General features: G+C 38.5%; 1 pseudogene; it reads left to right on the forward strand.

The window, feature by feature from the left end:
• The first annotated feature begins 2,227 nt into the window (after positions 1-2,227).
• On the forward strand, positions 2,228-4,000 carry LOC100350434 (BUD13 homolog pseudogene; annotated as a pseudogene).
• The last annotated feature ends 9,931 nt before the right edge of the window (positions 4,001-13,931 follow it).

Here is a 13,931-nt window from a genome sequence, read left to right on the forward strand (position 1 = left end):
AAATCGCATCAGAGGCAGAGTAGCCAGGACTCAAATCAGGCACTCTGATATGGGATGCGAGCATCCTAAGAGACAATTTAACCATTGTGCCAATCACCTACACCAATGGCATCTCTTTTCTTTCAAATTAGTAGCAGTAGATAGAAAATCTTTGTTATGAAGCTAAATATTTAAATAAATCAAACATGTAGGTCGAGTAACTTGATTGACTATAGATAGGGAGATATACATAAAATACAGCAGAAGAAGTCCAAATATTCAGATTCTTTGTTTAGATCCTGAAAGCAACTAATAAGCCCAAAGTAATGAAAATGTTGATTATCAGATCTTTTTGTCATTTAGTTCACTGCATTGTCCTATATTGAAAGATTTCTGATTATTTCATTTTAATTTATATAAGTTGAGCCCATGAAGCAATCAATATTTCTAGTCTAATGTCCTGTGATATAAAACTGTTAAAAATTTTGTTTATGTTTTTAAAATCAAGTTTTAAATGACAACCATGATGTAAAGTTAAAAATTATGTTTTTAAAAAATGATTAACATTGCTTCATCCTTCATTCTTAATGTAAAACAGTTGATTGAATATTTCTTTCATGTAATCTACAATAATTTGAAAGGTATCATCTACCAAGCATGCAAAAATTTTGAAGGTACATATCCGTCCTTTATTTGGAGACATGTATTACTGTCAGGATGAGACCTTGATATGCATATCCTGCATATTTATTACTCTATTTCAATAATATATGTAGCATCTTTCCATTTCTTTAGGTCTTATTTCATTACTTTGTTTCAGGCGTAAAGTGCTTGTTGTTCCCTTAAAGTTCTTTTCCTATTGCCTCTCTGTTGCTGCAGCCTGTCCTAGAATACCTACATTTCTCAAATCATGTATTAATTTAAAAGGAAGGAGGATGGGGGGAGGGGGGATTGGGAACGTGTGCAGGAGGGAGGAGAAGGTGTGAAGTATCACTATGCTCCTAAATCTATATATATGAAATACATGAGATATATTCCCCTTATATAAATAAAATTTTAAATGATATCTTTCACAAAAAAACCCTCTTAATTAAACCCTATTACACTGTACTCACCTAAAAACAAAATATCTGCATCACAGTGGTCTTCTACTGGACAGAACATGAACACAGTCCATTTTTTCTAGAATTCAGTTCAGAACACATGATGTATGCTCAGCTATAAAAAGCTGAGAATAGTAAAATGCATCACAGAAAAAAGGAAACACACAGGCGAGTATTAAGTAAAGAGACACACTCAGAAAGACATGTTTGTGTAATTTAAGTAAGAGTGTCAAATGCATGGAGTTCTTTACTGTGAAATATGATTAGCATTCAAGTTATAGAGAATGATAAACAATTGCTTAATAAAGTATTTGATTTTCTCCATTTGAAAAATTTGATAATATAATTAACTGTGTTTTTATACCCAGGACTTTTTAAATCAGAAAAAGCAATAGATGTTTTGATATTTTCAACTGCATTCCTACAGGTTTTGTATTTGGAAACATTATTATTGGTAAGAGGGAAAATAATAAATGGTTATTAAACCAAATTTGGAGCAATGTATAGAAAAATTATCACTGAGTGGAAATGAGGAAAGAAACAATTTCAGTTTTCCAATCTAAATGCTAAGAATGCATGTGTAGCAAACTGGATATTTATTTGACATATTATTTGGCATCTACGATAATTGATGAAAAATTATACTGGGTGCTTTGGATTGCTGGAAACTTGGGTAAGACTGGACTTAGACCTGTAGGAATCACAGGTATAGATTCTAAAGACAAATAACCAGTACAATTCAGCAAGTGAAGTGAATAACCTCTCTTCACTTAAACCTGAGGTCTGATATTTTGAAATGTGAGAAGCATAAAAAAGCTAAGAAAACACTGGAGGGTCCAGAGGAAAGGAGTGGCTTACCCTATTCGTGTTATACATATTCTAAGTAAAGACACATGATATGTGCTCACCTATGAAGAGCTAGGAATTGTAAAATGTATCATGGAGAGAAGGAAATGCAGTAATAAGTAAGTAAAATAGAAAGTAAAACTACACATTTGAAGGAAAAAAAATTGTTAAATTTAATGATCAAATGCATTAAGTTCCTTAGTGTGAAATATGAATAACATTCAAGTTGTAGATGGATAATGGAAGACTTTAAATGCCTTAGTGAATAAAAAAGTTTTTAAGAAAACATCTGAGCTGCTGCCATGGCGGCAGCTCCGCCGCTCTCCAAGGCCGAGTACCTGAAGCGTTACTTATCCCGGCCAGATGCCGGCGTCGATGTGGCCTCCAACTCCGGGCGCAAACTGCGCAAAAAGCTGCCGAAGCCCAGCGGGGCCGGCGGCAAGGGAATGCGGATTGTGGATGATGATGTGAGCTGGACAGCTATCTCTACCGCTAAACCAGAAAAGGAGGAAGAAGATGAGGGAGATTTGCCTGTGGTGGCTGAGTTTGTGGATGAACGGCTGGAAGAGGTCAAACAGATGGAGGCCTTTCACTCCAGTGCCAAATGGAGGCTCCTAGGAGGTCACGATGAAGACCTACCTTCACAAGGGCATTTCCGTCACGACACCCCGATCCTTCTTCTCCCAGACGGCTCCGTCACGACACCCTAGATCCTTCTCCTCCCAGGAGACTCCATGACGACACCCCGGATCCTTCTCCCAGGAGAATCCGTCACGACACGCCGGATCCATCTTCTCCCAGGCGGGAGGGTCCGTCACGACACCCCCGATCCTTCTCCTCCCGGGAAGCCTCATCACAGTTCTTCAGCTGTGTTTCCCAGGAGAACCCGTCACGATTCACCAGCTCCATCTCCTTCTAGGAGGACGTCTCATAATTCCTCAGATATTTCTTCCTCCAGAAGGTCCCACCACAGTTCCCCTGATGCTTGCCAACCTAGGAAAATTCTCGGCACCTCTGACACAGGGCAACTCAGGGGGGCCGACACAATTCCCCCAACTCGGCACCTGATGTCACTCACTCAGTGTCCAAAACCAAAAGTAAGAAAGCCCCAGAAAGAGCATTCCCACCTTGGAATGAGCCACAGACCTCTCATTCATTACTCCCGAAGAAAAGCAAATATGAGTGTGACTCGGATCTCTCTCCGCCACGAAAAAGACAGGCAAAATCCCATTTTGGAGGTAAGAAGCAGCTTGATTCTACAGGTGACTGCCAGAAAGCCTGATTCCGATCTTTCTCCTCCACGGCGTAAACAAAATCCAAGGTCTCTGGATTCTGATTCAGATCTTTCTCCTCCCCTGAATAGACCTCAATACCGAAGGTCTGATTCTGACCTCTCTCCACCAAGGAGGAAAAGGGGGACCAAATCTCCCGATTCGCATCTGTCTCCACCGGGGAGAAGGCAGCCTCCCGGAAAGCGGGCTAAACACATGTATTCTGGAGCTAAAACCGGGTTGGTGTTCACTAATGTAGAGCAAGAACAGCAGGAGCTCAAGAAACCCCGGCATTTGAAGCTCAATTCAAATTTGCTGAAACCGTATTTCGAGATAAATTTGGTCGTAAGAGGAATTTGAAACTGGAACGTTTGGAGAAGAAGAGAAAAGCTGAGAAGGACATGGAGAGAAATGAGCAGTAGGTGCGATGGGGAAAAGGGCTTGCCCAGGACCCCGAAACAGCAACGGAATGTGGAGGATGCAATCAAGGAGATGCAGAAGCCCTTGGCCCACTATATTGATGATGAAGATCTGGATCGGATGCTGAGAGAACAAGAAAGAGAAGGAGACGCCATGGCCAACTTTATCAAGAAGAGTAAGGCCAAGGAGAGCAAAAATAAGAAAGTGTGACCTCGCCACAATGGCCCAGCACCTCCTCCCAACAGATTCAATATCTGGCCTGGATATCACTGGGATGGAGTGGACAGATCCAATGGATCTGAACAGAAGCGCTTTGCCAGGCTTGCCAGCAAGAAGGCAGTAGAAGAGCCTGCCTACAAGTGGAGCATTGAGGATATGTGACTTTGTGGAGCTGTGCTGGTAGATGTGGGCTGTGGTAGCGGGCATAAGGCAGCCAGACCTCTAGCAGGAACAGTCGCCCATGCCAGTGACCAAGGCCCACACAGACCAGCAACTGGCTAAATGCCAGTTTTCATCAAGGAAGAATGTTTGAGACCAGATCTTTGGACGGAGGTACCTGACCTTTGCAGGTGTTTCAACACTGGCTATGGTTGACTCTCCCAGGAAACATTGACTTCTGTGTCCCACCCTTGGTTCTTGGTTGGGGCTTTTTTTTTCTCCTTTTTAAAAATAAACATACATTTATTTTCGTAAGAAAATATCCAACACAACCAATCCTCAAGCAGCTGGACAATCATATCTGGCATCTAGAACTGCAGATAGTGATGTGAATGCATGTAGAAATGGTAGACAAGCACAGATATACATAAAGAAAGAAGAAAGAACTTAAAAAAAGAAAAAGAAAGCATAAGCATAAGAAAAGAATTATGCATTATCTGTTATAAAATATGCCTGTGTTACTTGGTTTCCCTATTTTTATTAATACGGTTTGCCTATTTTAAAGGACAAGAGTAGGAAATGATACAAAGTAAAATACAGAAGAATAACCAGAGGAGTTGAAGAAGGTGGTGTTTGAGAGTTGGAAAAAGACATGGATGGAGAAGGACAAGGAGGTAAAGGATCAAGCATCCTACAGGGGGTGTAAAGAAAAGTAAATGGTTCACGAGGAAGACAAGAGGGGATACAACACAAGCTCAGGACAAGGTCAAGCTTATAAAGGAGGAGACATTTCCTTCTGAGGAGGAATACGAAGCAGAAACCACAACTCAGTACACAGTCAGATACATTTAACAAATGGAGGATGGGCCAGGGCAGAACGCCTTTGATTTTAAAAATAGGAAATGAGAGGGCAGGCATTTGGACGAGTGGTTAAGACGCAGTTTGTGACACCTCTGACCCATTGTGGGGTGTCTTGGTTTGATTCCTGTCTCTCTCTCCACCCCAGCTTCCTGGGGATGACTCACATAGCTGGGCCCTGCCACCTGTGTAGGAGGCCTGAAACGAGTTCATTTCCGGGTGTGATTCAGTAGATGGGAGTATTTTCTCTTCCTCTCTCCCTCTCACATTAAAGCAAAATAGGAGATGATATACTTTGTTATCTGTGTATGCCAAGAACAAATACATAAATTTAGGTTTTTAGCTTACTGTGGTGAAATTTTAGTAGGGAATATAAGGTTGCTGAGAAATTGAAATAAGTGATGTAGATCAAGATGAAATCAGCAAATGTGAGTTTATAGTGACTTTATGGATGGCTAATTATGTCCATAAGTATAGTTATCCAGCTTGAGCATGAAGTATTTAGGACATGGAAGGAGATTTTGAGGTAAAGTTGTTGGTAATAATAGGTCTGGAGGTGTTCATTAAATCAACGTGATGAGATTCTATGATGCTAAGTTGCTATGGAATGGATGACTATGAGAGAGATTCCAGGTAAGTGAATACAGACCAATGTATTGAGCAAGTGGGAAAGCTAAAGAACATGAGATTGGTGGCAGCTTTGAAATGGAAAGAAAAAAATAATAATATAGCAAGTAAAAAATTTAAAACTGTAGGCTGGCGCCGCAGCTCACTAGGCTAATCCTCCGCCTGCAGCGCTGGCACACCAGGTTCTAGTCCCAGTTGGGGCGCCGGATTCTGTCCTGGTTGCCCCTCTTTCAGGCCAGCTCTCTGCTATGGCCCGGGAGGGCAGTGGAGGATGGCCCAAGTGCTTGGGCCCTGCACCCCATAGGAGACCAGGAGAAGTACCTGGCTCCTGCCATCAGATCAGCCAGTGCGCTGGCTGCAGCACGCTGGCTGCGGTGGCCATTGGAGGGTGAACCAACGGCAAAGGAAGACCTTTCTCTCTGTCTCTCTCTCTCACTGTCCACTCTGCCTGTCAAAAAAAAAAAAATTAAAACTGTAAATGCATTTTTCCTTTTACATACTCTAAAGGAGATCTACTTTAAAAGCTCAAAAGAGGGGCCAGCGCTGTGGCACAGCGGGTTAAAGGCCTGGCCTGCAGCACCTGCATCCCATATAGGCCCCAGTTTGAGTCGCAGCTGTTCTACTTCCAACCCAGCTCCCTGCTAATTCACCTGGGAAGGCAACAAAGAAGCTCCTGATTCCTGGCTTTGGATCAGCTCAGCTCCAGCTGTTGTGGCCATCTGGGGAATGAACCAGTGGATGGAAGACTCTCTCTGTCTCTACATCTCTGTAACTCTGTCTTTCAAATAAATAAATATTTTTTTTAAAAAAAGGTTAAAACAGTGGAATTAAAATTTAATGATACTAAACCAAAACATATAAAGTTACTAAATGGCATTCCAAGTGCTAGAATGGACTGTGATATAGTAATTCAAAGGACATGTAAAATTAGAAGGTACTCAACCTTGTGCAGATGCAAGCGTCATGTCAAGTTAAATAAACCAGATACTGAAAGACAAATATTGTCTGTTCTCCCTTATATGTAGGAGAAAAAAAATCTAAAAATTTGAACACAGATTGTTGACAGGAGTGAAAAAAAGGAGTTTTGATTAAAAAAAAAAAACGGGGAATCTGGGTGAGGTTCATTAATTGTGACAAATATATTAATATAAGTTAAGGGGAAATGTGGGTATATGGGATTTTTTTTGTATTTTTACCTCGCAATATTTGTTTTGTGGACATAAAACCATTTTGAAATAAAATGTTTTAAGAAACAAAATAGTTAAGTTTTGGTGGATGGATTCATTCATTTGTTTGGGCGAATGATTAGGCTGAAGTTGACTGACAAGTAACTATCTTATAGTATCAAGGAGAGCATCATGTAAAAATACAGAGTTTTTTTCAATTTACAATTGATTTTAAGTCAAAGTCCATTTGAAATAGTATAAAATCACCACCAGTGATTTCTCGTTGTATCTCAAAATGACCTTCTAATAGTGAATCCCAGCTTAGACCTTAGTGTAGCTGAGGCATAGAGGTTGGGAGAGGGAACAAAATTTCACTGCAAGTGAAATTGAAAACGCTGTTGCACTGTAGGTTGGAAACAATCTATGCATTCCTAAGAATTGAGTAATATTATGTTGCATGGAAATATTTGGAGTGTTTTGATTTCATTTATAGGAGAAAACAGTTAAATGCATTTTGGAAAGTGTGGCCAAGCAATGAAAGCTTCTTAATAATGGAATGGTCTCATTGGAAATTGCCTGACAAAGTGAAACAGTTTAATGATGTCAACATTTCTGAAGCAAAAGCTAGTCATTGTTAAAATAGAGACAATTTATCTTTTAATTCAGTAATAATTCTAGTCCATTTAAGCAGTATTCTTTCATAATTCTAACAATAAAAGGTAGTTTGCTGAATTAATGTTACTTAAAAAGAATATTTCTTTATCTTTTTTTAACTGCATTTCTACAGCAAAGAACACTTAACACAGTTATCTTTGGTGAATTATACAAAATTAGTGTTTTACCATTCCAGAATTCATGCACATTTTGGTCTCCATTCAAGATACTTGAGAGCAGCATGAAATTAAATTCTTAGTAATAGAAGACTACTTCAAAATGGTGGGGAATCCAGAAAAAAAGATAGGCTTGAACAAATTGCATGAAATAACAACTTAGAAGAAATTACATAAAATAATTTAATAAACAATCAGCATGATATTTTGGTGATGTAATTTTGATAGATTTTGGTAGGGAGAAGATGCACAATACAAAGCTTGGGGCTAATAAACTCAGAAACCTAATATTCAAAATTTTGCTTATGGAATTTGAATTCCACCTCTAATGCTGAACAAGTAAATATATAGTAAAATTAACTGAAAATTGATCTCTGCAAAAAATAAGAATGGGAAAGGAAGAGGGAGCAGGACGAAAGGTGGGAGTATAAATGTGTGTGGGGAGAAGAATCACCATGTTCCCAAGTTTGTATATATTAAATGCATGAAGTTATATTCCTTAAACAAAATTAAAAAAAAAAAGAAGAGGTTAAGCAGAATTTAAATTTTGTAAGAATTAACTCTCAACATGGGGACTTATTTCATTTAAGCACACAACAAATTTTTATTTAGTGTCTGCTGTACAACAGACATGTTGACCTGGTAGCTTCAAAAATCGGTAAGCCAGGAAGTGACCACAATTTATTAAATGGAAAAAGACAAAGAAAAATGTAAGAATACTTTAAATTTTTGTTTAGGTTTCTGTTTATTTTTAATTGTCACACTTATACTAATTTGTATATGCAAAGCACCTTAAAGTACACTATGAAAGTAAAATACTAGGTATGTATAAAACAACAATTTAATAATTACACTTATGTAGATGAGCTTCAACTGCTAAAAACCTGTGTAACTACCAGTTCCATAGGTAACCAATTGTAACTTACTTGACATTTCTAGTTTGCAAAATAGTGCACTACTACCTACTTCACAGAATTGCTATAATGAAGCTTAAATGAGAGAATGCATTCAACCACCTATTAAAGTATATGCAGCATTTAATAATCACTTGACAAATGTTGGCTAAATAATTAGTATTTATGGTAGAGGTAACAGTTACACGTATGAGAAAATGGTTAACTCTCTGACAGAGGTAGCAAAAGTATTACAGAGATGAGCTTTGATTTATGCCACAAAGGATGAATAGGGGCTGACGCTGTGGCATAGTGGGTAAAGCCACTGCCTGCAGTGCCGTAATGGGTGCTGTTTCAAGACCCAGCTGCTCTACTTTTGTTCCAGCTCTCTGCTATAGCCTGGGAAAGCAGTAGAGAATGGCCCAAGTCCATGGGCCCCTGCACCCACATGGGAGACCCAGAAGAAACTCCTGGCTCCTGGCTCCGTTTTGGCTCAGCTCCGGCCGTTGCAGTCATTTGAGGTAATGAACCAGTGGATGGAAGGCCTCTCTCTCTCTTCTCTCTCTGCCTTTCTGTAACCCTGCCTTTCAAATAAATTAGTAAACTTAAAAAAAAAAAAAAAGACAAATAGGAGTTTGTCACATGGATTATAGAGGTGTACTCTACAAGGTATAGGTGTAGAAACATAATTTAAATGTGATGACATCTTTGTAGCCCCTTTACTTCTTTTTTTTAATAGATTGATTTATTTATTTGAAAGTCAGAGTTACACAGAGAGAGGAGAGGCAGAGAGAGAGAGAGAGAGAGAGAGAGCTCTTCCATCTGCTGGTTAACCCCCCGACTGGCTGCAATGGCTGGAGCTGCACCTATCTGAAGCCAGGAGCCAAGAGCTTCTTCCGGGTCACCCAAATGGGTGGGTGCAGGGGCCCAAGGACTTGGGCCATCTTCTACTACTTTCCCAGGCCATAGCTGAGAGCTGGATCAGAAGTGGAGCAACCGGGTCTCAAACCAGCGCTTCAGGTCAGGGCTTTAATCCGCTATGCCACAGCGTCGGCCCCACCCCTTTACTTCTATCATTAAAAACTGCAGTTTCTCAGTATCAAATCCTGGATTCTCCCTGCTGCTGTCTCTATTTTCTTTTTGGAACACCTCAATTATTCTCTGGATCATAAGTACCATCTAAAAGCTCATTATTGTTAAATTTGCATTTCTAACCCAATCACTGTTGTGCTCTAGGGTCTAACTTCCAATCACTCATTTCATTAAGTGGCATCCATATATGCCCAAGACCTCAAGCCAGAGACTTTGAAAATCATTCTTTTGTGATTTTCCGTGGCCAAATATTAGCTAGTCATCTTGCTATCTCATTTTATCTCCAAAATTTCTCTTCACTGCTAGTATCCTCTTTTTCTTTTTGTCTACTTTAGTGGCTTTCTTGTTTCCACTCTTGTTTCTTTCCAGTCCATCCACAAAGAATCCAATCACCATCTTTCACAAAACACAAATTGAGTTGCATTATGTCTCTGCTTAAAAACTCTGCAGTAGTCTCATTGTTGCTAGTAAAAGGTCAGCACCAATCACCAGACTAAAGTCCAAAAGGCCTATCCGCAGCCTAATTTTCCAAGCTCATTTCTCTTCCTCATAAAGATTGAGGTATATTGGTTAGCTGAGGTTTGTGAAACAGGCAAGAGCTTTCCTACCCCCAGAAACCCTCAGGCTGGATTTCTTTGTGCAAAATCTTAACCAGAGTAGCTCCCTTTCCGTCTATGAGGATTTGTTTAAATATATCTATTCAAGATAGCCCAGAAATAAATCCATGCATTTCTAATTAACTGATTTTCCACAAAGGTACCAAAACAATATGGGAAAAGGATCATTTCTTCAACAAGTGATGTTGGGGAAAGTAGATATCCACATGCACTTGATATGAGAAAAGAAATTAAACCATTATTTCACATCATCTAAAAAGCTAAGAGGAAATGGATCAAAGACACAAATTAAGATCAGAAACTATCAAATGACTAGAAGAAAATATAGGGGTAAGTCTCCTTTACTTTACTTTGGGAAATGATTGCTTTTGGATATGACTGCAGAAGTGCAAGCAAAAATAGACATGTGGGATTATGGCATACTAAAAAGCTTCTGCACAGCCAAAAAAACTCAACAGAATGAAGAGACAGCCTACAGAATGGGAAAAAATATTTACGAACTACTCATCTGATAAAAGGTTAATCTCCAAAATATGTAAGGAACTCAATTCAATGGAAAGAAAACAAATAATCCATTTTTAAAATTGGCCAAGGACCTGAATAGAAATTACTCAGAGGAAGACATACAAATGGCCTATAGCTTTATGAAAAAATAAATGCTGGGCCACCATTAGCATCAGAGAAATTAAAAATATGATGAGATATCACCTCACACCTGTTAGAACAGCTGCTAAAAAAGAAAACAAAAGATAACAAGTCTTGGCAAGGATATGGCAGAAAGGGGAACTCTTTTGCATTGTCAATAGTAATGTAAGTTAATAGACCCATTGAAGAAAATGGTGTGGGGGAGTCAGCATTGTGGCATAGCAGGTTAAGCTGTCACCTGCAGTGCCAGCTTCTAATATAGGTGCTGATTCGAGACCCAGCTTATCCACTTCTGATCCAGCTCTCTGCTATGACCTGGGAAAGTAGTAGAAGATGGCTCAAGTCCTTGGGCCCCTGCACCCACCCACGTGGGAGACTCAGAAGAAGCTCTTGGCTCCTGGCTTTGGATTGGCGCAGCTCTGTCTGTTGAGGCCAACTGGGGAGTGAACCAGCAGATGGAAGTTCTCTCTCTCTCTCTCTCTCCTTCTCTCTCTGTGTAACTCTGACTTTCAAATAAATAAATAAATCTTAAAAAAAAAGAAAGAAAATGGTATGGAAGTCACTCAAAAAATTAAAATAAAACTGCCCTGTGATCCAGCCACCCACCACTGTGTATATATGCAAAAGAAATGAAATTAATATGTCTAAGAAATATCTGTTCTCTCATATTTGCTGAAGCATCACTCACAATAGCCAAGATGTGGAATCAACCTACCTGTCCACCAACAAATGAATGGTTAAAAAGAAGATGACATACATATACACAATGGAATAATATTTAGACATAGAAAAGAAGGAAATCCTGTCATTTCCGATGCCATGTAAGAACTAGGACACTGTGTTAAGTAAAATACAGACCCAGGAAGACGAATACTAGGGAATTTCACCCATATGTAGAATCCAAAAATGTTGATCTTAGAGAAGAAGAGTAGAATGGCACTAACAATAATTTGGTGTGATCAACGAAACAGGGAGTATTGGTAAATGAATACAAAACTTCAGCTAGTTTGAAGGAGTAATATCAAGAGATGTATTGTACAATATGGTGACTATAATTAATGTTAATATGTTGTATTATTGAAAAGCGATAAGAAAGTTGTTATTAAGTGTCCTCACCACAAAAATGACAGCTATGTGAGGGAATGCATTTATTAATTAGCAAGATTTTGTCATTTCATGGTGTATATAAAAGTCTTCAAAAAGTACTTAGAAAATGATATTATGAAAAATGCTAATATATATCAACTTTTACAGCAAAATAATATTTTCTTCTGATTTTATTACCTCACAAACATTTTGAAGTACCTTGTATTTACTTCAAAATATTATGTTGTATATGATTAATAATACAGTTTTCTCTGTCAGTTTAAAACATAAAAATATGCCTGTTCAGAGTATGCTTCGTTAGCCACCTTGAATTTTTTAAGATTGATTTTATCTATTTGAAAAGAAGAATGACAGAGGAGGAGACAGAGCAAGAGGTATTCCATCCTCTGGCTCACTCCCAAGATGGTTGAACCAGTCGAGGCTGGGCCATTCTGGAGCCAAGAGCCAGGAACTCCATTCAGGGGTTCAAGTACTTGGGCCATCTTCATAATTTTCCCAGGAGCTTTAGCAAACAAATAAGAAGAGGAAGCTAGGCTACATGCATTCAAACTGGCTCTCTGATATGGAATGCTGATTATTCAACCAGTAGTTTCACATGCTGCACCACAACACTGGCCTTGTTTCTGTGTTTTAAATATATGCCAATTTCTATTTAATATCTGCCATGCTTTTTCTGTTCTATCAATTCACAGTATGCCAATATCCACTTTTGAAAAAATCACTTATGGTGGATGTTATGGCATAATGGAGCGCACGTTGAAGTCTCAGCTATTTCACTTACAACCCAGATTCCTGTGAATGTGCCTGGGAAGTGGCATATGATGTTTCAAGTACTTGAAACCCTGTAACTCATGATGGATACCCAGATGGAGTTCTTGGTTCCTGGCTTGACCTGGCCCAATCTTGGCTATTGTGGCCATTTGGGGAGTGAAGCAGTGGATGAATTATCTCTCTGTCTCTGGCTCTCGCTTTCTTTCCATCACTTTCCTTTTACATAAATAAGCCTTTGAAAAATAAAAACAAAAACTGTCTCTGCTTTTCTATAGCAGTCAATTAGCAACTCATTCATTCATTAATTCAACATGTAGCTGTTGAATAGTTACCATGTACACAGCATGAGGTGTGTGATATCCTGTATGTTTCAGAAAGATTACTACAACTAATACATAGATGGATAGAAAAAGAACAATATTGAAAGCAGAAAGAATTGCCAGTACTTGACATCAGGTATGAAATAATGGTCACTTTCAATAAGATGACAGTAATGAGATTCAGAGAAATTGGTAGGTTTAAATCATTTTCTGAAGGTAGAAAAATTAGGAATTACTAATGAACTGAATATGCAAGTTAAGAGAAATTTAAAGAGGAATGATTATTCCAAAATTTTCTAATGAAGCAATGGAATTGGCAGGAATATCAAAGCAGGTAGTGAAATGGATTTGAAGGACGTTATCAAGATTTCCATTTTGTATGAGTAGAGTTTGATATGCCTCTTACACATACACCTGGAAACATCAGTTGGGTTAAAAATATTTGACAGCTACATGCAGTATTTAGACCAAATATAAATTTGGTTGTTAGCATAGAAATAGATTCAAGTGTGACATTATTAAAATATTCTAGGAAGAAAATTTGATAATAATGATAACATTTTATTCAGATTTTTTATTTAATATAATAATTCTATGATGTGGGAACCATTATCACCTTATTTTATACTTAATAAAATTATATATAAAAAGGAGACTTGTCCTAGGTTGTCCTAGATTTGAAAACAAGATGTCTGACTCCAAAGTGCACAAATAGGTAAGAGTACCAACAAGAAACTATGAGACAACTGGGAAACAGAACTCACAAAAAATGCTTGAATAGGAAGGAGGTAGCACAAAAGAATGATAAGCAGTGACAAAAAAAAAAATAAAGTGAGGTCAAAGTGGTATCATAGGAGGGATGAATTTCCTTTTCAAAGATGAAGGAGTCATTCACATTAAATTCTGCTAAGATATAAAACAACTTACAGACTTAGAAATGTTTTCCTGAATCTGCCCATGAGAATACTACCATTTCAGGGGTGTACCAAGAACAATGAATGCCTAAAA

Source organism: Oryctolagus cuniculus, chromosome 12 (genome assembly GCF_051225735.1).
Source record: "Oryctolagus cuniculus isolate XC-2025 breed Fujian yellow rabbit chromosome 12, ASM5122573v1, whole genome shotgun sequence".
In the NCBI taxonomy this organism is placed as follows: domain Eukaryota; kingdom Metazoa; phylum Chordata; class Mammalia; order Lagomorpha; family Leporidae; genus Oryctolagus; species Oryctolagus cuniculus.